Below are 23851 nucleotides of genomic sequence, written 5' to 3'. Positions count from 1 at the left end.
TCTGCGGGGTGTGTCTGTGTGGTGTGTCTGTGCCTGTGTGGTGTGTCTGTGTGGTGTGTCTGTGTGGTGTGTCTGTGCCTGTGTGGTGTGTCTGTGTGGTGTGTCTGTGTCGGTGTGGGGTGTCTGTGTGGTGTGTCTGTGTGGTGTGTCTGCGGGGTGTGTCTGTGGGGTGTGTCTGTGTGGTGTGTCTGCGGGGTGTGTCTGTGGGGTGTGTCTGTGTGGTGTGTCTGTGTGGTGTGTCTGCGGGGTGTGTCTGTGGGGTGTGTCTGTGGGGTGTGTCTGTGTGGTGTGTCTGTGGGGTGTGTCTGTGTGGTGTGTCTGTGTGGTGTGTCTGTGTGGTGTGTCTGTGGGGTGTGTCTGTGTGGTGTGTCTGTGTGGTGTGTCTGTGTGGTGTGTCTGTATGTCTGTGTCGGTGTGGTGTGTCAGTTTGGTCTATCTGTGTGGTGTGTCTGCGTGGTGTGTCTGTGTGGTGTGTCTTTGTGGTGTGTCTATGTGTCTGTGTGGTGTGTCTGTGGGGTGTGTCTGCGTGGTGTGTCTGCGTGGTGTGTCTGGGGGGTGTATCTGTGTGGTGTGTCTGCGGGGTGTGTCTGTGTGGTGTGTCTGTGTGGTGTCTGTGTGGTGTGTCTGCTTGGTGTGTCTGCGTGGAGTGTCTGCGTGGTGTGTCTGCGTGGTGTGTCTGTGTGGTGTGTCTGCGTGGAGTGTCTGTGTGGTGTGTCTGTGTGGTGTGTCTGCGTGGTGTGTCTGCGTGGCCGTTAGCGCGCCGCGCTCTGAAACCCGGCCACTACAGTTCAATTCCCGCTCAAGGCCAACACCAGTGGCGATTAAATTATAATCTGACCCGGTCCTGGGCCTCCCCTAGGTCGACTCAGTCTCGAATGAGTACCTGGTGCGGTGTGTAAACATCGCCACTGGGGAGACAAAGGCGGCCGGGCGTGGTGTTGGGTACTCACCCCCTCGTGTGCTGTGCCAGCTTTCTTAGGTGCTCACTCACAGCACTTGCCCCAACAGTCTGCTAAGGCTACACGGGGGATCTTTGTCTTGGTGTACGTACACGGTGCGCAGGGACGCGGGACTGAAGACTGATGCTCTGGGTGGAGGTTCCGTTTCTCTGTTTGATGAATAATCATAATTCAATCTTAATTATGATAACAATTTACAGCCCTTTGTCAAGCCACTTTGGGATCACGGCCTCCCCAAGCCGTCTCAGTCACGGTGGCAGGGGTGTTGTTTGACCACACTTCATCATAAGGAAATACGCATGGACACGACTTCAGTTCCAGGAATACAAATAACCGTACAAAGAGGTGAACACGGTGGCTGGAGAGGTCCACGTATATTCATTATAATAATATTTTTAAAAAATAGTTTTACTTTATTTCTATGGCAAAGGAACCCAGACTCTGGTTTCCAGAGCGAGTCACAGGGGGCTCATTGCAGAAAGTGCGGACCAGAGGTTCTGGTGAGGATAGGGGGTGGGATGATGGGTTGGCTCTGCTGGAGGAATTTAATGAGGTGATGGGAAGGGTCGGTAGCCAGTTGCAGCTTTGGAACAAGAAAGTGCTGACAAGGTCGAATGAGGTGAAAGGAGTGAAAATCAAATAATATAGCTAAGCAGTGTGTGTCAGTGTGTTGTGTGTGAGACGAGTGTGTGTGTGTGTGAGACCAGTGTGTGTGTGTGTGAGACCAGTGTGTGTGTGACCAGTGTGTGTGTGAGACCAGTGTGTGTGTGTGACCAGTGTGTGTGTGAGACCAGTGTGTGTGTGACCAGTGTGTGTGTGTGAGGAGTGTGTGTGTGTGACACCAGTGTGTGTGTGTCAGTGTGTGTGTGTGAGGAGTGTGTGTGTTTGTGAGACCAGTGTGTGTGTGTGTGACCAGTGTGTGTGTGTGACCAGTGTGTGTGTGCGAGGAGTGTGTGTGTGTGTGAGACCAGTGTGTGTGGGGAGCGGTAGTGCAGTGGTTAGCGTTTTTCTCTACGAATCCGGCGACCTGAGTTCGATTCCTGCTCGCGGCCGACATCAGTGACGATTATTGTAACCATATATGGGCATCCTCTAGGTCGACTCAACCACAACTGAGTTGCGATGTGTAAACATCGCCACTAGGGAGACAAAGGCGGCCGGGCGTAGTGCTGGTCACCCACCCCCTGAATTCATGGTCGTCTATCCCTCTCTTGTTCTACAAGTCTCTCTGTCTCTCTATGCCGTCTTGTCGCTTTTTGCGTGTGTCCGTGTCTTTTGACGTGTCTCTCTCTCTCTCTGTGTTGTGTTTTTCTGTCTCCGTGTCTCTCTCTCTGTCCACATCTGTTGTGTTTCTCTGTCTCCGTGTCTCTCTCTCTCTGTGTTGTGTTTCTCTCTCAGTGTGTCTCTCTCTCTCCACGCCTGTTATGTTTCTCTGTCTCCGTGTCTCTCTCTCTCCGCGTCTGTTGTGTCTCTGCCAGAGGTGTGGACTCGAGTCATGTGACTTGGACTCGAGTCAGACTCGAGTCATGAATTTGATGACTTGCGACTCGACTTGGACTTGCATAACAATGACTTTGTCCCACCTATGAGATGTGGACTCGAGTCATGTGACTTGAACTCGAGTCAGACTCGAGTCATGAATTTGATGACTTGCGACTCGACTTGGACTTGCATAACAATGACTTTGTCCCACCTCTGGTCTCTGCCTCCGTGTCTCTCTCTCTCTCCGCGTCTGTTGTGTCTCTGCCTCCGTGTCTCTCTCTCTCCACGTCTGCTGTGTTTCTCTGTCTCAGTGTCTCTCTCCACGTCTGTTGTGTTTCTCTGTCTCCGTGTCTCTCTCCACGTCTCCGTGTCTCGGGTCGCAACTTGAGTTTGTCTGCTTGGTTGTCCTGGTGGAGGCGCCGTTCCTTCGATTTCAGGCGATGCACGCGCGAGTAGTGACGCGTGACAACGATGCCACGTGGTGATGTGTTGGGATGTTAATGTGTATCGTCACCTTTAATTATAATCGATAATTATTGATGCGTTTGGACCGCCACGCTAAATGCCCATTCTCCGCGTCGAATGTGCCCCAAATCGTGACTGTATCAGCCGCAATATTTCACGTGAGTGATGTCATTCAGGGCCTCGATTAACCCTTCGCAACGATCCGTATCGTCGTCAATGTCTTCTAGGATCTTCGCCGACGATGATGGGAGTCGAAGTCGACTTCGACGCCGCCACGCAGAGTGTCTTCGTGTTCCTGCAGCCAAACTCGCATTGTGATCGCGTAAGTGGTATGCGCGCGTGTGCGTGATTGCGTTTGTGTGTGCGCGCGTGTGATTGGAGAGCGATTTTACGCCAAAAATGTGCCGATGCCTCCATCACAGACTACTGATGGGATGGACAAAGATGTCTATTTTGATGTGTCTGTATGTGTGGGAGTGGCAGTCCAGCGGTTGTTCGCGCGCTGCCACACAAACCCGGCCACCCGAGTTCAATTCGGGCTCACGGCAAACACCAGCGACAATTATCGTAATCGGTCCTGGGCGTCCCCTATGTCGACTCAGCCTCAACAAAATTGAGTTTCTGGGTGCGATGTGTACAAGTGGCCAATGGGGAGACAAAGGCGGCCAGGCGTGGTGTTGGCCACACACCACCCCCTCGTGTGCGGTGCCGGCCTTCATGGGTGATACTCGCACTTGCTCCAACAGTTTGTTAAAGGCTTAACTTGGAAATCTCTGCCTTTGTGAGTGTGAATAGGTGTGCGTGTGTGTGAAGGTCTGTATTTTGTTTGCGTGGCTATGAGCGATGGTGCAGCGATATAACGACAGCCTTACATACTGAGCCACCCGAGTCCGATTCCAGGCTATGGGCTGACTATCGCCATGGCCGACAACTACGCGATTTCCCCCACGATTGCCCTAAACAGCAATCGATTCAACTGGAGCAGTGCGTTGGCGCTTCCCACGCGCATTCGCGTGCCGAATTAACTTTCACGTCGACATTGTTGAGTCAACACAAAAAAATGTCACGGCGATACATCGCCCCACGGTGATAACCACGGATGGGAATCGAACTCAGGTCGCCGGGTTCATCGTGAGATAACGTGCAATACCTCTGCAGCACAACTTTCCACACCCATTTGTGTAGAAAGACAAAGAACCCCGTTATAGCCTCAACAGAATGTTGGGGCAAGTGCTGTTAGCGAGTATCACCTATGAAGGCCTGCACGGCACACTAGTGGGGTGAGTGACCAACACCACGCCCGGCCGCCTTTGTCTCCCTCGTGCCGAAGTTTACACACCGCACCAGGTACTCATTTGAGACTGAGTCGACCCACGAGATGGAGACCCGGGTCCTGTTCGACCTCGGGGATGTCCTGGACCGGTTCAGATAATCTGAGTGGGAATCGAACTGGGACCGCTCCACTCACGCGCCACGAATCGGAGCCGCGGCTCCCTTCCAACGAGCGTCGGTCGTGGTGTTTGAGCAACATTGCCTTCTGGCTAGAGGATCCTGCCAAGGTGGGAATCTTGCCCGGACACGCCTGACCCAATTGTTCGGGCTGAGATCGGTGGAGTCTGGTTTGTACCTGAACACGCGTGTTTCGGCCGCGCGTGTGAGTGTGTGTATGTGTGTGTGTATGCGCTATAAACCCGGCGACCCGGGTTCGACACCAGTGACGATTATTTGAACCGGTCCTGGGCCTCCCCTAGGTCGACTCAGCCTCAAATGAGTACCTGGTACGGTGTGCAGTGAACATCGCTAGCGCTGGGGAGACAAATGCGGGCGGGCGTCGTGTTGGCCACCCACCCCCTCGTGTGCCGTTCCGGCCTTCATAGGTAATACTCGCTAACAGCACTTGCCCCAACAGTCTGTTAAAGGCTATACGGTGGATCTTTGTCATTGTACGTGTCTCTATGCACTGCGATATGAACCCGTTGGCCTGAGTTCAGGTCTTGGCTGTGGACAACATCTTTGGCAGAAAGGGGGAGCTAAAAATACACTCGGCTATCCCTAGGGGGGCTGTCCTTCATTCAATGTTTACCGGTGAGGTGTGTGAAACATCAGCGCTGGGGGGAGACAAAGGTGGCTGGGCGTGATTGTGATCACACCCAGAAGTGTACATCTGTACTGCCACACTTGTACTTATTGAAGACAACGAAGAAGCAGGCAATACACCTCCCCGTATTTGTTTCTCGACATAACAAATCAATAAATAAAATGTACATCCCATTGGCCAGCAACGGCGTCTGGGAGTTATTTTTTTTTCTTTCACGCCGGCATCGAGTTAGCACGATCAAACCGCAAGCCGGTTTTGACATTCAGCCTCTCATCAGCTGCGCCAGGCTGCCGTGAACCAATTCTCAACTCAACACGTCCCATTCATTGGCTACCACATTCAGATAAGCCCCTCCCCCTTAACTTGTATTTAAGAGCTTCTCTCTTGGAATTTTGCCTCACTTGATACAGTAAATTTAGCTGTGACGGTCCCACCTGATGACGGAGACTTGTGTTGCCTCCGAAACGTCGTGATTTATTATTTTATTTCTGTTATTATTTCTATAATTTTTATTATTTTTATTTATTTTTACCTACGTGACTTTACCGAAAAAACCTAAGAGTATCAATTCTCAACTGCCGGGATGTTTACAGGCAATCACTGTTCCCTGTTCGATACTGATCCCGTAACAAACAACAACAATGTGGCAAGGATGCACACCCACTGCTCCATTATCCCGTCGGTCACATTTCCTTGAACGACGTCGTCGGTGTTTTGTCATCTGCACTGATTTGTTCTCGTTCCCACCGCGAATTTATTATACCGACTCATCCCTTGCCTGTCCCCTTCTGTCTCGTCCCACGTGTCCGGGTGTCTAAGCCTGCCTCGTGTAGACTCTCGATTAGTTCTGGCCCCTTGCTCTCCGCACAAAGGTCTCCCGTGTAGCCTTAACAGACTGTTTGGGGAAAGTGCTGTTCGCGAGCACCTATGAAGGCCGGCACGGCGCATTCACGGATCGGTGGCCAGCACCACGCGCCCGGCCGCCTTTGTCTCCTTAGCGGCGACGTTTACACCACCGCACCAGGTACTCGTTTGAGGCTGAGTCGACCTAGTGGAGGCTCAGGACCGCTGCAGATAATCGTCACTGGCGTTGGTGGCAGTGAGCGGGAGTCGAACTCGGGTCGCCAGGTTCGTAGCGCAGCGCTCTCACCGTTTAACCACCGCTGCCCACAACCACTCATCCCACGACTCCTCCGACTTCTCTCCTCCCCACTCCTCTCCCTGTTCCCATTTGGAGTGGTCTCTTAGGGAGCCGCCATAACAAAATGGTTGTGCTATGATGCAGGCTCATTGCCCCAAAGCGTCGCCTTTAATATATATATAAACCTCGATTATGGATTCATGTTTCCACTTTTTTAAAGGCCACGCAGGGTTTATTGTAATTTGTACTCGTCTGCCACTGCGACGGAGTGTGCGTGTTGAACTTCTTTCGCACAGCACGTAGCCACCCATGCTAATCGGAGGTGCGAATGATGTGCGGCAAGGCCGTAGCCATGGAGTCAACATTGGGGGGACCAAATATTCTAGGGGGTCTGGTGCCCCCCCCCCCGCCCAGAAAAAATAATCTAAATTTTAAAACGAATTTCCTGCCTAAAATATAAAAAAAATTCACTAAGGATTCACTTTTTACTTATTTTAACAATAATGTCTAATAGTGTATTGTATTACATTGCTCTGTTTTTTTCTTTTTTTACCTTTTCTTGTTTCATCGTATCAAAATGGCAGAGATGAGGGATTAATAAAGTACAACCATGACCACAATCATATCAACACGTATTATAATTACGGCCTCGATGTGCGTCATCCCTTGAGCAACACTCGTTGCTGCTCAACACCGCAGTGTGTGGAGGGCGAGTTGCAGGTGCGTGGTAAGAAACTTTTGGCACAAAACCGAGCAGCGCCCTCTCGCCCTCTGCTGTCGGCTTGTTGATAGGCGCAGCGGGAGTTGTGTGCCGGCGCTGCAACTGCGTAAGGGCTTCGATGTCTATCCTAGGCACCGGGATACGAAGATGGGGGGCGGGGGGGGCAGCCTCCGTTTCATTTCATTACTCAGAGCCATCTTCATGCCGACCACGTGACGCCACTGGTGTCGGGATACATCTCTCAGATGTAGTTGCCTGTGTCTGTGCGACACGCGCGCACACAGCAACACAGACAAAGATCCCCCGTATAGCCTGAACGGACTGTTGGGGCAAGTGCCGTTAGCAAGTACCTATGAAGCGCAAAACGTCACACGAGGGGGTGGGTAGCCAGCACTACGCCTGGTCGCCTTTGTCTTCCTCGTGTCGATGTTTACACACCGCACCAGGTACTCATTTAAGGATGAGTCGACCTAGGGGAGGCCCAGGCCCGGTTCATACAATCGTCACTGGTGTTGGCCGTGAGCGGGAATCGAACTCGGGCCGCTGGATTCATAGCGCGGCCCGCTAACCGCTACGCTACCAAACTCTTTGGTTCGTTCGGCAAAGTCACGTAGGTATAAAATAAAATAAATTTAATCACAAATTTCGATTGCAACACAAGCGTCCGTCATCAGTTGGGAAACCCACAGCAAGAAAATGTTTTACTGAAACTTCAAATCTAGATCGCTACGCTAGCGTTCCCCCCATGCACGCGCGGACGTTGTTGCTTGCCCACGTTGTGTTTGTTTTACGCGCCCCACCGTTGCTCCCTGCTGGAACTTACTGCTCAGTTCGGAGCTGGGAGACTTTCCAGATGAAAAGGATTGGGGGCAAGGAGGTATCAGGACACGTGCAGGATGATCGCAGTAGCACAAGTAGCTACATATGCTACGGGCCCCGCACTTTCAAGCGCCTCGCGCTAAATGCTTTTAAGCGATCAATTACGGTTCAGTGATTTTGCACTTGCTCTATTACTATAGTACTATACCGCCTTCAACTTTTATGAACGACGGGTGTTTAAAGTTAGCGGTTTGTCGTATTATCTGACTGTATAGCAAATTAAAAAAAATACAATTACTTTACTATGCAAGTAAAACATTTGTCTTCTCATATTTACGTGTTTTTTTTTAATTTAGGGCCCCTTTATAACATATGCTACAGGTCCCGCACTAGCTTCATCCGGCACTGTATCAGACGCGTGTGTGATGAGTCTGCCCGGCGTGCGAACTCCCCACGGCAACGCCCCCTGATCATCCACCCGCACTAAGTGCCGCATATCGGCATGAGCCGGAATGCACCGGCCAGAGTGTGCACCTTTCATCATCGTCACAGCCAAACATCGGTGGCGAGCGATATCGGAACCGGTCCCCGACCTCCACCAATTACCCCCATTGACCAGGGTGGTCAAGTATGGTCGAACAGCCCCCAATTGACCGACACGGCATGGGAAGACCTTCACTGGCCGATGGATTGATTAACGAGTGCCAACTTCAAGATTCATAATCGGTGTTTGGGCCAGACCGCCGCGTTAGTACAATGTGTGTTGTACACCCTCCTCCACACGACACAGCCGATTAACAGGTGTTGTCGAGTGATGAACAAACGTGCCATCGTATTACTGCTTCACCCCAGCGGTGTGTTGGAGAGCTGAAAGCTAGAGTATTTGGCTGATATTCATTTTCACATGACAAGCCACTTTGTTGAGCTATCGTTTGTGGCCAGGTCGCTTCTGAAAAAGAAGTTAATAGCTCAGTGGGCTTTCATTTGTAGATGTTTTTTTAAGTGATTCGTTTACGTTCCCTATACTCCGATCGTGTGTTGTCACCGTTTGTTATTTTAACGTTCTGACCCCATGCCCCGACTCGACGTCTGTAAAAAATAACTTAATGGCGCATCGGATTCCTCCAGCATGAATACACATCCTGATTCCGCATCACGATTATTGGCAAGATGATCGTGACCAATCGTTCCTCTTTGAATTCCAAGGAGGGCAGCACGGAGCACGTGACCTTCGCTCAGGTGCACACGACCTGCCGAGACCGGCGGCGCCCGGCAACCTCCGTGTCTCTGCGATGCCGACCGCGCCGGGAGCAGCCGGTAACCATCTGCGAATGCTCCCCACCCCCCACCCCCTCCCCTCACCCCCCAGAGCTGGGCTGGAGGAGGAGGAATGTTTCTGGCGTGGCAATAACGACAGCGACTGCGTGTTGCTAAGTTTAGAAACACGGACTCGCAGCCGATAGGGAAAGGGGCCGTCCATAAATGACGTCACGCAATTTTGGACGATTTTTTTTACCCCCCCCCCCTCCTTCGTCATACGGCGTCACAAAAAGTCAGACCCCCACTCAAATATTACGTCACAAAGCTCTGCCCCCCCCCCCCCAAAAATAAAACATGCTTCAAATCGCTTTAAACTATTGTCGTTGTACTATGGGAACCTCATTTGCCAGTAAAAATATGATAATTGGTTTTTTACCCTTCTATCTGGCAACAAAACTGACACCTTTTTTACAAGGAGTCATGTTTGCATAGACCGCAATACCTGCAGTCATAATACAAACAAAAGAACATAACTCTGATAATGTGCACTGTCCTTAAAGTTGATTGATCCACACCCGAGACAGCTTTCCTTAGAGCCTAGTCTCATATGGGTTGGACCAGATGACGCCAAAGGCGCCTTTTGGCGTCATCTGGTCCAACCCATATGAGACTAGGCTCTAAGGAAAGCTGTCTCGGGTGTGGATCAATCAACTTTAAGGACAGTGCACATTATCAGAGTTATGTTCTTTTGTTTGTATTATGACTGCAGGTATTGCGGTCTATGCAAACATGACTCCTTGTAAAAAAGGTGTCAGTTTTGTTGCCAGATAGAAGGGTAAAAAACCAATTATCATATTGTCGTTGTAGTGCGTATTTAACGTGGCGCTGCACTCTGATGTTGTAGGAGAAAACATTTATTAAAAAGTCTATTTAATTCAGTAGAACGTGTTGTCTATATTTATATTGATGTGACGTCACATTTCTCAACCCCCCCCCCCCCTCGTCACACATCGTCACAAATTTCTGACCCCCCCCCCCCTAGGTGCGTGACGTCATTTATAGAAGGCCCCAAAGTGGAAAAGGCTTTACACTTTCTGGCAATGAAAGAGGTGTTAAGGCTGTGCGCCTTTTGGCGTCCTCTGATCTAACACCGTTTGAGATGAGGCTCAAAAGAAAGCTGTCTCTGGTGTGGACCAATCAGTTTCAAGGACAATGCATTTATTATCAGAGTGTGTTTTTTGTTTGCATTCTGACCACAAGCATTGTGGTTATTGTAAACATGATTCCTTGTAAAAGGTTTCAGTCTGGTGTTTTAACATCTTAACACCTGTTTTTTTGCCGGAAAAAAGGGGAAAAACCTATTATCATGTTTAAACATTGTTCATTGTTTATTTTTAAACGCCAGATGCTTAAACATCTTAACGCGGTGGCGGTCAGGGGAGGCAGGAGAGGCAGAGCCTCACCTGTCATACTCCAATGAAAATAGCTGTTACGAAAAGTATAATTTTTTTTTTTTAATTTTCCCACTGCTCTGTCTTATGTCATTGCTTACGAGGGGGATCTTTGTCTTTTGCACCAAAGGCATTATGTAGGCACGGAGTATGGTGACTGACCCCGTCCACACGCTGAGGTCTCCACGGACTGCGCGGCCACGAACGCTCGAACTCACTGCGACTTTCGCCTCTCTCTCTCTTCCCGATCGCAGGTCGCTCCGTCAAGCGTTTACCTGTGCAGCAAAGGCGGTAAGCCGGCCGATTCCGTTGCCAAGCGGCGTAACTAACCGTACGCCCTGTTCACCCAGGAGAGCCTCACTGAGTCGTCTCAGGGCAATTTCAGGAGGGTCCTGCCAAGTGTTTGCAGTCGGGGGAGATGTTGAAATGTTTAATCCAAAACGGAGTCATTTGCAGGGATGTCATCATCATCCTCATCACGGTCCGTGAGCAGATAGCCCCGTAGCTGTCCACTGCACCTTTCGTCATTTGTTTCCACTTTTCCCTCTGTCTTGTGCCAATATGCTGAAGTAGTGCCACTTCTTTCTGGCACCAATCTCTAATGTCATCACGCCATTCTTTGTTTGGTCTTGCTCTCTTTCCAGTTACTTCCATTTTTACAAACAATTCACGTAAACATTTTCTGTTGCCATCCATCCTACGTATGTGTCCAAATAGTGCCAGTTTCCTTATCATCACTGTCTGCATCAGGTATTCATCTACGTACAACCTTTTTCCTACATCAATGTTGGTCACTCTATGATAGCTGGCACAAAACGGTGCCACACGCCCTCCGGCATGACCTTATGGGAGCCTTGGTACGTCTTCCGTCCTGAAAATGTACCGTTAAAGTTATTTAATTTTTGTTTTTATTCGGATTCCGTTCCGATGACACACGTGTACGGTTACGAGTACGTCATAGGAACGGAATCGGAAGAAAAAAACTGGGAAAGGGTTAAATGCATCACAGCTCCATGTCAACCACGATCCACCAACCCCACGTCCATGTCGCTGGATTCATAAATATGAGCCAAAAGCAACGATCTATTTACGAGTGGATATTTTCCGGATTGCTGCCAGACAGGCGTAAGTGGCATGTGACTATTGGCCACGGCCATAACGAGCGGTTTGCTGGACGTGTTGCGCTGTGCAGAAATAATTTCCCTGTCGCTGGCAGGCTGGTGTAGGTGGCACGTGGTGAGTAGTCACAGCCATAGCGAAGTGGTATACTTGATGCGGTGTGCCGGGTGTGGAATATTATTATTATTTTTTTTTTTACTCCCCGTGCAGGTGACATCGCGTATGGCGTCACGTCGTGCGGAAGCCCCGTGCGGATGATGCTGCGGCTACCCGCGGATGCTGGCTGCGGCAAGGATGCGAACGGAACTTCCGATGACTTCTCCTCGACCCCAGGCACGGCTGGAGGGCAGGTCTGTGCGGTGTGTGGGGCGGCGGCTTTAACGAGCGCAATCTTCGCCGGCGCAAATGAACCCCCACGCTCCAATTTGTAAAAGTCGGCGGAGCCGTTTCCGAAATAGGACTTTTTAGATGTCCAATAGCTCATTACATTCATTATCCTTAATGTGCGCGGGTAATACGGTGGCAATGTGGCGGTAATTGAATGCTGACCTTCCAATTCCTATTCCACTGGCTCGTGTCTTGCGCGTGGCACTAATTGATCGTGCGATTGTGGAATCCGGTCCACGTGTTTGGCCACGCAGAAACGAGCGGGAGCAACGAAATTAAAAGCGTGGTGCTCGTGCTGCTTTAGGTGACTTCGGAATGCGGGTTGTGTTGTGCTTCACCGGCTGAATGGAGCCGCGCACGCGTCACGCTCTGATTCATTGGCTCGCGGCAAACTTTTAAACATTTTCGGTTTAACACGCTGGTTTCCCTGATCAATATTATTCACGGTGGAGGCTTTCGGGTTAGATCGCGTGAATATAAACGTGTGTCGTTTAACCCCCCACCACCCAACACAGCCAATTAGTAAGGTTTGCCATATGTTGTGCACGTGACAAGCCTTACTGATTGGCTGTGTCGTGTGGTGGCGGCTTCAACGGCACATTTATATTTACGAGATCTACCCCAAAAACTTCAAATATGGATTTTTAACATGTTTGTTGAAACTGCTTACAGCAAGGGGTGGAGAACGTTACCCTTTGCAGTTGGCCGCGTAGAACTTCCGGATCACCTATGATGGTCCGCACGCGAATGTGCAGTGATAATAACGCAAACAAATGTTTAATGGTTCGTGTAATAATGATAACGTGTGTGTCGACCAAGCATAGAGCAGCCCCTGGAATGCAAAACGTGACTGAGCGGCGCTCAACTTAGAGGCGCACCGTTGTTGCCAAGTCCAAATTATTTCCCTCCAGTACCCGACCAACGTGGCCAAGACCCCAGCGGTAACAGATACGAGCCCTTGAATCTGTTACCGCTGATGTGGTAGTAGGCTCCTTGTGGTCGCACCTCCCATCAGCATGGTTGGCGACGTATGGCGCGAAAGAAGTTCAACATGCATGCGCACGTGAGCGCAATTGGCGAGTGCGAGATTGTTCGCTACCGTTGAACTTTTGGGGCGAAACTACTTCGATGTCTCCATCATCACCATCACCATCGTCGCGAACAACAGCAGTGCAAAGCAGTGACTGTTGCCACAGCTCAATTTCTCGTTGAATACATTTTTGGCTCGATGGTGGACCTGAGTCGGCCCGCGATTGGCAGCCGCAGCCGGAGCGAGCGGCATACCGGATGCGGTGTGCCGCGCGCGGACCACACCGACGTACGCCCCAGCCCCTCCCGGGGGTACTGCTCTGTTCCCGCAGGCGCCGATCGCTGCCTCGGCGGGCGCGGCCGTGGTGTGCGCGAACGCGGCGCTCTGCGCCAACTCTACGGAGCCGCGCTCGCTCGGCCTGGCGTGGGGTCGCGCGTTCACCGTCTTGCTGCGGCCCGCGGTGAGAGCTTCCACGTCTCGCTCGGTCCGCCCAGGGAGACTGCGGCGACCCGGGTGGGGTGGCACGTCGTGGCTTGCCAGCGGTGATACCACGGAACGCGGTGTGCTGGTTGCGCTGAGATGTTGTTGTTTGTTTTTCCCGGGTCAACCGACCGGGACTGATCCGTACACCCGTGCGTAACCATGTCGTTCCCGGATAGCCGAGTTCGATTCTGGATGTATCCGAACCGATTCTGGGTTCTCTCCCACCACCTCCACGCCCGTTCAGTAACCCGCACTGACCAGCGTGGTGGAGTTGTGGGCAGGTGTGATGTGGTGCGGAGAGGCCTTCAGCAGTGGACTGACAAACGGGTGTCGATTATTCATGCATACGCTGCACTGTGTGTTGCATTTCAGAAGAATAAACATCAATTATTGTTCTCGATTTATTCAGAAATGACTCGACTCAGTTCCAAGGCTCATTCCGCAGAGGTGCGGTGTTGAGATGTTTGACCAGTTAGTGATTTGTGTTTGGGAGGAAATCAAAGTATCCGGAGAAACGCACGGGTTCGTGGAGATAATGCTCTTCGTGTATGTGTGCAAAGCGCGAACATTACGCTTTAATAATGACAATGTCCTTGTATTTCCCAATGAAATGAAAATGTCTCATTTCCCTGCGCAGGATGCCGTTGAAGAAGAATTTGGTAAGTTTTAGAGTCACTTGCAGTCTTATTATCATCATCACCGCCGTCATCATCATCGTCGTCGTTAAGCCACAAGGTGTTCATCTGCACGTGTACGCAAATGATGTAGTTTGCACGGTGGAGTGCAGTGGTGTCTTTTAAACGATGTTAAAACATACATGAATAATATAATGAATATGAGGATGATGGGAGCTTCTTCCTGCTTTATTCGGATGGCTGAGAGCGTCTAAGAAACCTCGTGGTTTCTCGCAGGAATCACCGATTTTGCAATGTGCATTTAAGCAGCGTCATCGCCCCAGTACATCGCCGATTGCACACTCCTCCTCTCAGCGCCCAAGCGCCGTCACCATTGACGAACGTGCTGAGTCGTTGTGTTACAATTTGTGCTCGCCGCACCGCTCGCCGACGCATCGCCGCCTAACGACTCTCATCCGATCCATCGAGCGACGTCAATTCATTCGCCCACGCTGCCCGCGTGCGGATCTGTTCCGTGCGGTCCTCTTTCCCGTGTGGGTGCACTCGTGCGCGCCTCCTCCCGCAACACTTCGGCTTTCGTGCTGCCTTTTCTCCGCCAGCGTCCGCGACGGGAAATCGCGCCTCCGATTAGCAGGGTATGGCTACGTTCGGTGCGAAAGAAGTTCAACATACGTACACACACAAAGACCCCCCGTATAGGCTTAACAGGCAAGTTGGGGCAAGTGCTTTTAACGAGCAACAATGAAGGGGGCGGCATGGCACACGAGAAGGTGGGTGGCCAGCACCACCCGCGGCCGCCTTTGTCTCCCCAGTAGCGATGTTTACTCACTACATCAGGTACTCATTTAAGGCTGAGTCGACCTAGGGTGGGGGGGCCCAGAACCAGTTGAGATAATTGGCACGGGTGTCGACCGTGGGGCGGGAATTGAATTCAGGTCGCCGGGCGCATAGCACAGCGTGCTAACCGCTACACCACCGCTACAAAACAAAGACAAAGATCCCCCATATAGCCTTAACCGACTGTAGGGGCAAGTGCTGTTAGCGAGCACCTATGAAGGCCGGAACGGTACACGAGGGGGTGGGTGGCCAGCACCACGCCCGACCGCCTTTGTCTCCCTAGTGGCGATGTTTACACACCGCACCAGGTATTTATTTGAGGCTGAGTCGACCTAGGGTACGCCCGGGACCGGTTCAGATATTCGTCACTGGTGTTGGCCGTGAGCGGGAATCGAACCCGTGTCGCCGGGTTCATAGCGCAGTGCGCTAACCGCTACACCACAGCTCCTCACACACACGTACACACGTACGTACACACACACGTACACACACACGTACGTACACACACACGTACACACACACGTACGTACACACACACGTACAGACAAAGTACCGAAGCGCGTGTTCTCTCGCCACGCGCGCAGCGTCCGTGGAGCGCATGGCGGATGTGGCGAGCGAGCGGCCACACCCCGCGGACAGGAACACGCTCTTCCACGGTGAGTCGCCGCGCAGCTAGAGCTAAAGGTGCCGTCCCTCATAGCTCTTGCTTTTGCCTCTGCCGCAGGTAGAGCCTCACCCCCCCCTCTCTCCCCCCAACCTCCAGAAGCTCCGTGTGGCTTTGCTCTTCCATGTTGACAGTTCGGGCGCACGACCGCAGGCTCCATAATGCCCCTTGGCGTGCGTCCCTCTGCGCAGGTGTGGTCGCCTTCCTCGTCTGCGTGGGAGTCGCCCTGCTGGCCCTGCTCGTCGTCTGGACCAAACGTGAGCGACCGGCGCGTGGCCCCCGTGCAAGGAGCGACATGGAGGGGGGCATCTAATTCCCCCCCCTCCCCTCCACCCCCACCCCCCCCCCCCCAACGGTGCCCGGGCCCCTCCAAACCAGGGGCCCCCCGTGACCCTCGTGAGCCCCACGTGGGCCCCCGTTCATGATGAGTCCCAGTTAGAACGAAACCGGTTTACTTTGACAAACACATGGCGTGAGCAGTTGGTCAGGAAATGAGTCGGCGCCCCCCTGCCCCCCCCCCCCCCGCCACAAGATTTGGTTAACGTTCACAGTTCAGGGTTGTGGTTCGATTCAGGGATGACCGTTACAATGCGCAACGTGCCCCATTATAACGCGGTTTCTGAGCGGTCGACGACGAACTACTTTCTTGAGCTGCGCCTCTGAGCGGTTGTGGGTATTCTGGGTTTACGCGCGGAATGGTACGAGTGGACAGCCCCCATCTAGCTTCTCTGTCCCACCATCAGGTGGCTGCAGGCTGATTTTATAGTGCGGATGTGATAAAGAAAAATGCACGTTGTTTTTACTCGTGTACTTTTGCACTGCAATGTAATTCCTCGCTTAAAGCCTTCTCGCTTAACGCGGCGCTCTTCAGGAATGCATCTACCGCGTTCAATGAGGAATTACCGTACGTGCAAGAATGCATATTTCTTTGAGTGGTGAGCATTGTTTTTTTCCCTCCAATTCTTTTGCAGAAGTGGTCAGATTTGTTTTCGTACGTCTAATCGGAAGCACATTTCTATCGCACTAACAGTGTGTGTGTGTGTGTTTTTTTTTGTAACACACAGGGCAAAGGTCCCAGCAGCGAACGGAGCCTGGCCAAAAGGACATCGCTGTTCAAGAGGCGCAATTTGCTTGAATACATTTATCCCATTCAGCTTTGTAGAATGTTAGGGCAAAAACGCTGTTAGCGAGCGCCGATTAAGGCCAACGCACCACACGATGGGTACGCGCACACGGATCTGCGGTGAACCCGCGATTTATCCGTGGGACGATTATCCTAGCTGCGGATTAACCGTGCTCGTGGGGAAAAAAAAGGATACCTGTGTAATGTAACTACTCTGGAAACATCAACTGTAGGGGCTTCTCCTTTATTCCTTCACACTCACACGACGACAACTCGGCAGTACGGAATATAACGCTGACAGTCTAGCTACGATGGCGCCGACCTAACTAGATAGCCGGTTGACTGTCTAGCGACGGCGACGATGAAGCGATGACAAAGACCACAGGGACGACGAAGATGACAGCGACGACGACCCCCACGACAGCCCAGAACCCCGTTCATCGCTCCCTTTTATCCTCCCAGCGTGGCCGTGGCTCCGCCCTGGCCACGCCCCCTTTCTCGAACTCTCTGGTGGGTTCTGGGAGCTCCCTTGGCCTAGATGTTCCCACTTGTGGTCGCTCCCGTGTATCTGTCCTCCCTTCTGCCCATACTGCTCCCACACCCGCAATTACCACTTGTGGCCGCCAGTCAGCGCACTGTCTCTACACCTGTACACACGGCAATTTCATCGCGAGCTGCTCCTCAAACGTCGTGGGCCAGCGACTCAATGCCCACGTGACCGCAAATTCGTCGGCGAGTCATGCGATTGCTTTCTGCAATGATGATTGGAATACAAAGTTACTCTTGTGTGGGATACAATATCGATTGCGTATCAATCCATCTAAAATGTACATATATCAAACAGTAGTAATTATGTCGCACATAAAAACGCATCCATTCCATTGGCTGAAAACATCTTAATACACAGAAAACTGCAGAGCTTTGGCAATTGTTGGTCGCGCCGGCTCACAGCGTGGCTTGCCTTCCCGTTTGTTGTTCCCTGGCGATTTGCAAGAACGATGCCCCCCACGACGCCCCCATCCCCACATACTTCAGCCCCCCCTGCCCCGCCCCTCTCTGACCCTCCACACCCCCTCCACCCCTCCCCTCCTGCCAACCTGCAACCGCTGTTCTCAGGAGTTAAGATCGAATTCTCTGATTTAGTTGCTTTGTTTGCGAGCACTGTGCCCGATGCCGAACGCTGTCCCATGGATGTGTTGTTGTTTACGTTGTCGCGATATTTGCGCACTCTGTAACGCCGCTAATTAAGGAGAAATAACAACGCTCGTTTTGTATTAAAGCTCGTGAAAGATGTGGACTTCCAACCGCTCATGCTGCAGGTTCGTGGGTGATCTGTTGTGAATTGTAACGTGAATGAACCTCGTCGCTTCGGTGAGGTGTTGTTACGCCCACACGGTGGGGCAGAATTGCGGCACACGTGACGTGCGTTTCGAAACCGTGAAATAATTAACACTCTCGTTGATGAAGCTGCTTTGGTACAAACGCCCGCAGGCACAATGAGTGTCGTGGCACCAACACAACTGTGAAACGGCACACCCACGTGTGTTATGAATGCGCCCCACAATTCATGAATGTAAGCCAACATTATTAAGCGCACCGTTTTCAGATGGCGCACGAACAACTCGGGTGAAGTGGACACACAAATGGAGAAGAATCGATCACAGTTTGGCTTTTTAAATGTTGTTCTCTCGATTGTTGCGTATGCTGTCTAGCACTGTAATTGTTTGACCATTGCATTTGGTCTGCAATCCCTGCTTTGCTGAGTAATTCTCTCAAATTCCACCTTTGCTCTGGTGCCTCGCGTCGTTCTGCATGCGAGGCGCGGTATCAACACGAGGCGATAATTTTGTGATGAAGCATAAACCACCATCACGCGAACTCCGATCATCCTCGCAGCAGCAGACGGTCACTGCATCGTGCGGCGCTTTCAGACGTGCTTCTGCGGCCGTCTGGAACGCTCTTCCTTCTGATATTAGGAAGCCACCGGAGCTATGCACTTTTACATCGACACTAAAAACGAATTTCTTTAGAACTGATTTTTTTCTGTTTAGTCTGTTGTCCTTCCCCCGCACCTCCGATTAGCACAGTTGGCTACGTACGGTGCGAAAGAAGTTCAACATACATATATACATACCCCGCCTCTCATCGCTTTGCTGGGTGATTCATAACTTATATTATATGTTTGAAGTCAGATTGCGTAAGCAAAAAGTACGTCGCATAACCGCTCCTCCACCCGCACAGCCAATTAACAAAGTTACCGTCGCGTGAACGCACATTTCCCGTCCGCGATCTGACCCCTTAAAAGTCAACTGCGACTCGTGTAGGTCGTGAGGCGCGTGCGTTACAACTCTGCTTTGATGCGTTTTAAAACAGAGACGCGTACGGCGCTCGCCGATGTTATTTTGTAAATCGTCTCACGATCCCCTTGGTGATGCCGTGTGTACTATGTGGGGGGGGGGGGTGGAGGGGGCTTCTCTCTCTGGTACGGGGCAGTCGGAAGGGTCCTCGAACATCCAGAGACAAACCCTTCACTCGCCGCCGTCTTGTTTGAACATACATTCAGGGGCCCCTTCCTTCACCCCCCTCCACTCAATATCCAAGCAGCGCGTTACGCCACCACGCACTCGACACGGAGTACAGATTTACGCGTGTGTGTGTGTGTGTGGTTGTGTCTCTCTATCTTCGTCTTGCGTGGAGGAGGTTCGGGAAGGACGCTACTGGTCAGTTGGTTGGCAGTCGCCCTCCAACAGCAACGGCGGGCAGAGGAGCGACGCTCACAACAACGAGCGGCTAAAATACAGCAAGTTGGCACAGTGGGGAGCACGGCTGGTGCATCTGCCAGTAATCTCAGTCAACCCGTGGCACCTGGGTCAGTCCCGTGACCTGTCAGCTGAGCGTTGGACACTTCACGTGGCCTCAAAGTGCCTCAAAGTGCACCTGGCCTGGCACAGGCGCCGTGGTGACGTCACAGTCACTAAGTGACGAATGGCGTGTGGTTTTGGTATTGGTATGGAGCGGTGGCACAGTGGTTAGCGCACTGCGCTACGAAACCGGCGGCCCGAGATCGATTACCACTTGCGGCCAACACCAGTTGATTAATCATATCTGAACCGATTGTGAGCTTCCCCTCGGTCGACTCAGCCTCAAATGAGTACGTGGGCGCGGTGTGTATACATAGCCACCGGGGAGACAAAGGCGGCCAGACGTGGTGCTGGCCACCCACCCCATCGCGTGACGCTCCAGCCTTCGCCAGCGGTGCTCGCTAACAGCACCTTGCCCCCCCCGAACAGTCTGTTAAAGGCCATAGGGGCGATTCCTCTTTGTATTTCTTCGTGTTCGGGCAGTTTATGTGCAAACTTTTTTGGTTGCTTAGCGATAGAGCGCCAGGGAGGAGGCGCCGTGGGTGGAGATGGAGCGCGAGGGCGAGCTCGCGGGAACGCAGCAGCGCTTGGATTGTTGCGGTCGCGGGGACGCCTTCATCCGGCAGTGGATAGAACATGACTGAGGGTCGCGTCAAGTCACTGGGCGTTGACGTCACAATGGAAGTGTGTAACGCGTGTCGGAGTTTGCCTTCGAATTGGATTGGATTCACGTGAATACGCGGGTGAATGTGGAATGATGCGCGTTTGTGTTTGCCCGTTCACATCGGCTGACCAAGAATTTGCTACCACTGCTCAATAAATATCGCCTGCCTAATGATTTTTTTACGTAAAATGTCATTCCGTGGTTCTAGTGAAATACGGTTTCGATATTATGTAAGACAAATCAAATACGGTCGGTTTTTTCAAATATTAATCAAAATATGCTCATACTAGTGAGAAGGAATGGATGTCAATTATGAAGATAACGATTGGGTGGATTTTCCCTGAGAAGACACTGGACAATGAGTCGGTGGATGATGATGACGATGATGCTGTGAGGAGGAGTGGATGGAGGAGGAGGACGAGTGGTGGGCGGATGATGTTGACGGTGGTGATGATGTGGAGTTGGACAAATATTGATGGTCACAGATTTTTAAAAATATCCACCACCGCACTTGGAAACGCCGCGCGGTCACGACCACAGAGCGCCTGGAGAGCTCTCACACGGCCAGGGGCGTGCGGAGGGGTGAAGTGTGCGTCTTGGGGGAGGCGACGAGGGGAGGAGGAGGGGGGTACCTTAAATGCGGAGGGGACCAGCGGAAAATCAGCAGAGAACCCCGAGCAGACCCCGCTACCCGCGCCTCGACTGGTCACCCCACATCTCCCATGAAGGTAGTTGCGCTGACGGACACTTCACTCGCAACACTCAGCGCTGTACATCGCGAGGAGAACGATGAATACACAACGACGACAACGACAACATCATGCTGAGCGCCGATTGCCAGTCCACTTCTGGATTTGGGATTGTCCGTGACCTTCACCACGCTGGTCAGTGCGGGTTGGTGGATAGGAGACCCCGCGACTGGGTTCGATATTATCAGCCATCTGATGTTGAATGTGGAACAGGAATCTAACTCGGGTGGATGGCTTCATAGCGCAGTGCGTCTCCACTCACTCCGCTCTGACACTGTCACTTGCCGAAGTTCGGCATGAACATTCTACGTAACTTTAAATCAAAAATCAAAAAAAACAATCAGCGCATCTTTGGGCGGGATAATCGCCGTTGGTCAAGACTAACAACGGAACGGCAGTCAAAGGAGTTTGCTGCCCTTATCACACACATGCGATTAGCACGCTTGGCTACGTACGGTGCGAAACAAGTTCAACATACAGTACACACAACAACACGCGCGAGTGGACGCCCACCCGCAGAGATGCAATGATGAGATCAGCTCGTGCGGCGGCGTTTTGTGAACAAGTTACATCGCAGGGCCGCGAGAGATGACGACGCTTTGGAGAGGCCTTCATCCAGCAGTGGATTGACCCTGGATGATGATGCTGACGATGTTGATTTGTGTTGTTCAAGGGCTTGAAGAGGTCGCGGCGGGGAACAATCGCGCTCATAGCGGCTGTCTTCTGTCTGGCGGGTAAGAGGCTCCTCACGAGAGTTGTGCCACACGGGTTCGACCCGGGATCCTGTTTCCTGGGGGAGGCCAAAAGGCCGGTTCAGATAATCATCGTCACCGGTGTTGGCCATGAGCAGGAATCGAACTCGGGTGGCCGGCTTCGTAGCGCAGTGGGCTAACCGCTACACTAACATTGTGTACCCTCCAAAGATCCCCCGTATAGCCTTGAACAGACTGTTGGGGCAAGTGCTGTTAGCGAGCACCTATGAAGGCCGGCACGGCACACGAGGGGGTGGCTGGCCAGCACCACGCCCGACCGCCTTTGTCTCCCGAGTGGCGATGTTTACTACACACCGCACCAGGTACTCATTTGAGGCTTAGTCGACTTAGGAGAGGCCCAAAACCGGTTCAGATAAACGTCACTGGTGTTAACCGTGAGCGGGAATCGAACTCGGGTGGCCGGGTTCGTAGCGTAGCGCTAACCGCTACACTGCCGTTGTGTTCCCTCCGCACACTCTCCGACAGACGTACGCGGACCGACAGGACCAGTACACACGCATACCCAGGGCACACGCACACACTATTCAGCACAGCACGTGTGTTGTAGGAGCGTATTCCAAGCTACGAATGCGACCGAGACACAAACACGGCGCCGTAATCACTGAGCCAGGCCGTGGGGCTTTAACGCAGGAAATGAACAATTCATTCACGAGCCCTCCCTACCCGCTGGACCAACGTTGACCCAACGTTAGCCTCACGTTAGTCCAACGTTCCGCGTGCTTGCTGGACTGACATTGGGCCCACATCCAGTATTAAATGTTCGGAGCACTTTTGCTGCAAATGGCCTCTGCTGATGAGTGATAACGGAGCCCAGCAGCAGCTGGCCACGACACCCGACTTAAATAGGAGCACGGTGTCAGCCGAGCACCGATCCAAGCAAATAATAACAGGCGCAAAAAAACACACCCTGCTTAGCTTCCACGATGTAGCGCAGACGTCGGCAACCTTAGGTTCCGGAGCCGCATGCGGCTGTTTAAGGGGACTGCTTCGTGACGCGTCATTTATCGATGATCGTCTCGTATTCGCATGCCATTGCGGCTCCTTGAAATATCGATGGGTTGTTTTTTTATCGAATTCGAAAAAAAATGTCTCTTCTTGTTTTATTTTGCTTACCGACCCGTAATCTTAGCGTGATCGAGGGCATTCCGGGAAACATTGTCATATGATGTTTGCGTCAATTAAAAAAGCAATATCTGGTTAATTAATTAGTTTACATTGATCGATATGGGAAAGACGGGGAGGTGACCAGCGAAGCCACTGTGGTGGTGGCTCCGTGTCCTTGTACCACAGCTGGGACCTCCGTGTCACGAGCGCAGACGCCGTGCGGAGGGAACTTCACGGACAGCAATGGCATCATCGAGACGCCCAACTTCCCGGGACTCTACCCGCCCATGCTCAACTGCCTCTGGGTCATTCAGGTGCGGGTCGTGAGTTTTACACCGATCAGGAGAAATCGCTCGGCTCAAATGTTATACCCGATCGTTATGTTTTTATTTAAAGCTTCCGTGACTGCAGGGATTCGTTTTCTTGGTTCTTTCGGTAAAGTCACGTAGAAGGGAAACAATAAAATAAAAAAAATATAAAACAATACAATTCTCACAACGTTTCGACTGCAACACAAGCAATCATCATCAGGTGTGAAAAACACTTTACCGAAAGAACCAATAATATCGATCGTTACACTTACAGGGTAACTATTCATATGCCAATTAAAAATATATATGTTCACCGGGAAATACGTTATTATTAAGTGTGATGCTTCCCAGGCCCCACGATGTATCGTGCAATGCCCGACTATTATAGATTGCATCTGTCTGGCCTCTCGCAGAGGCTTTTGGCTGGCCATCGAGCAAAGACGGGCACCGCATCGCGTGCTTTCACATGCGCGTCTGCGACCGTCTAGAAGACTCTTCTGTCTGATAGTAGAAAGAGGCTGGAGCTTTGTGCTTTTAAATCTAGGTTTAAAAACTAATTTCTCCAGAACGTATGTTTTATGTTTAGGCTGCTGTCCTACCCGCACCTCCAATGAGCACGGTTGGCTACGTACGGTGCGAAAGAAGTTCAACATATATACATATATGTTGAACTTCTTGTGGCAGCCAAAATACTCTAAACGCATGCTTCTACATG

At 51.8% G+C, this 23851-nt stretch overlaps 2 long non-coding RNA genes across 2 annotated transcripts; both read left to right on the top strand.

Annotated features, from left to right (window-relative positions):
* The first annotated feature begins 10673 nt into the window (after positions 1–10673).
* LOC144934930 (uncharacterized) lies at positions 10674–13339 on the top strand. The gene is made up of 3 exons (XR_013637232.1): positions 10674–10687; positions 11726–11865; positions 13264–13339. It is a non-coding gene; the product is annotated as an uncharacterized LOC144934930 (long non-coding RNA).
* A 2171-nt stretch (positions 13340–15510) lies between these two features.
* On the top strand, positions 15511–16706 carry LOC144934929 (uncharacterized). The gene is made up of 3 exons (XR_013637231.1): positions 15511–15543; positions 15743–15808; positions 16616–16706. It is a non-coding gene; the product is annotated as an uncharacterized LOC144934929 (long non-coding RNA).
* Positions 16707–23851: the final 7145 nt, after the last annotated feature.

The sequence above is a fragment of the Lampetra fluviatilis genome, chromosome 12 (genome assembly GCF_964198595.1).
Source record: "Lampetra fluviatilis chromosome 12, kcLamFluv1.1, whole genome shotgun sequence".
Lineage (NCBI taxonomy): Eukaryota > Metazoa > Chordata > Hyperoartia > Petromyzontiformes > Petromyzontidae > Lampetra > Lampetra fluviatilis.
This window is presented reverse-complemented; position numbering and strand designations above follow the sequence as displayed.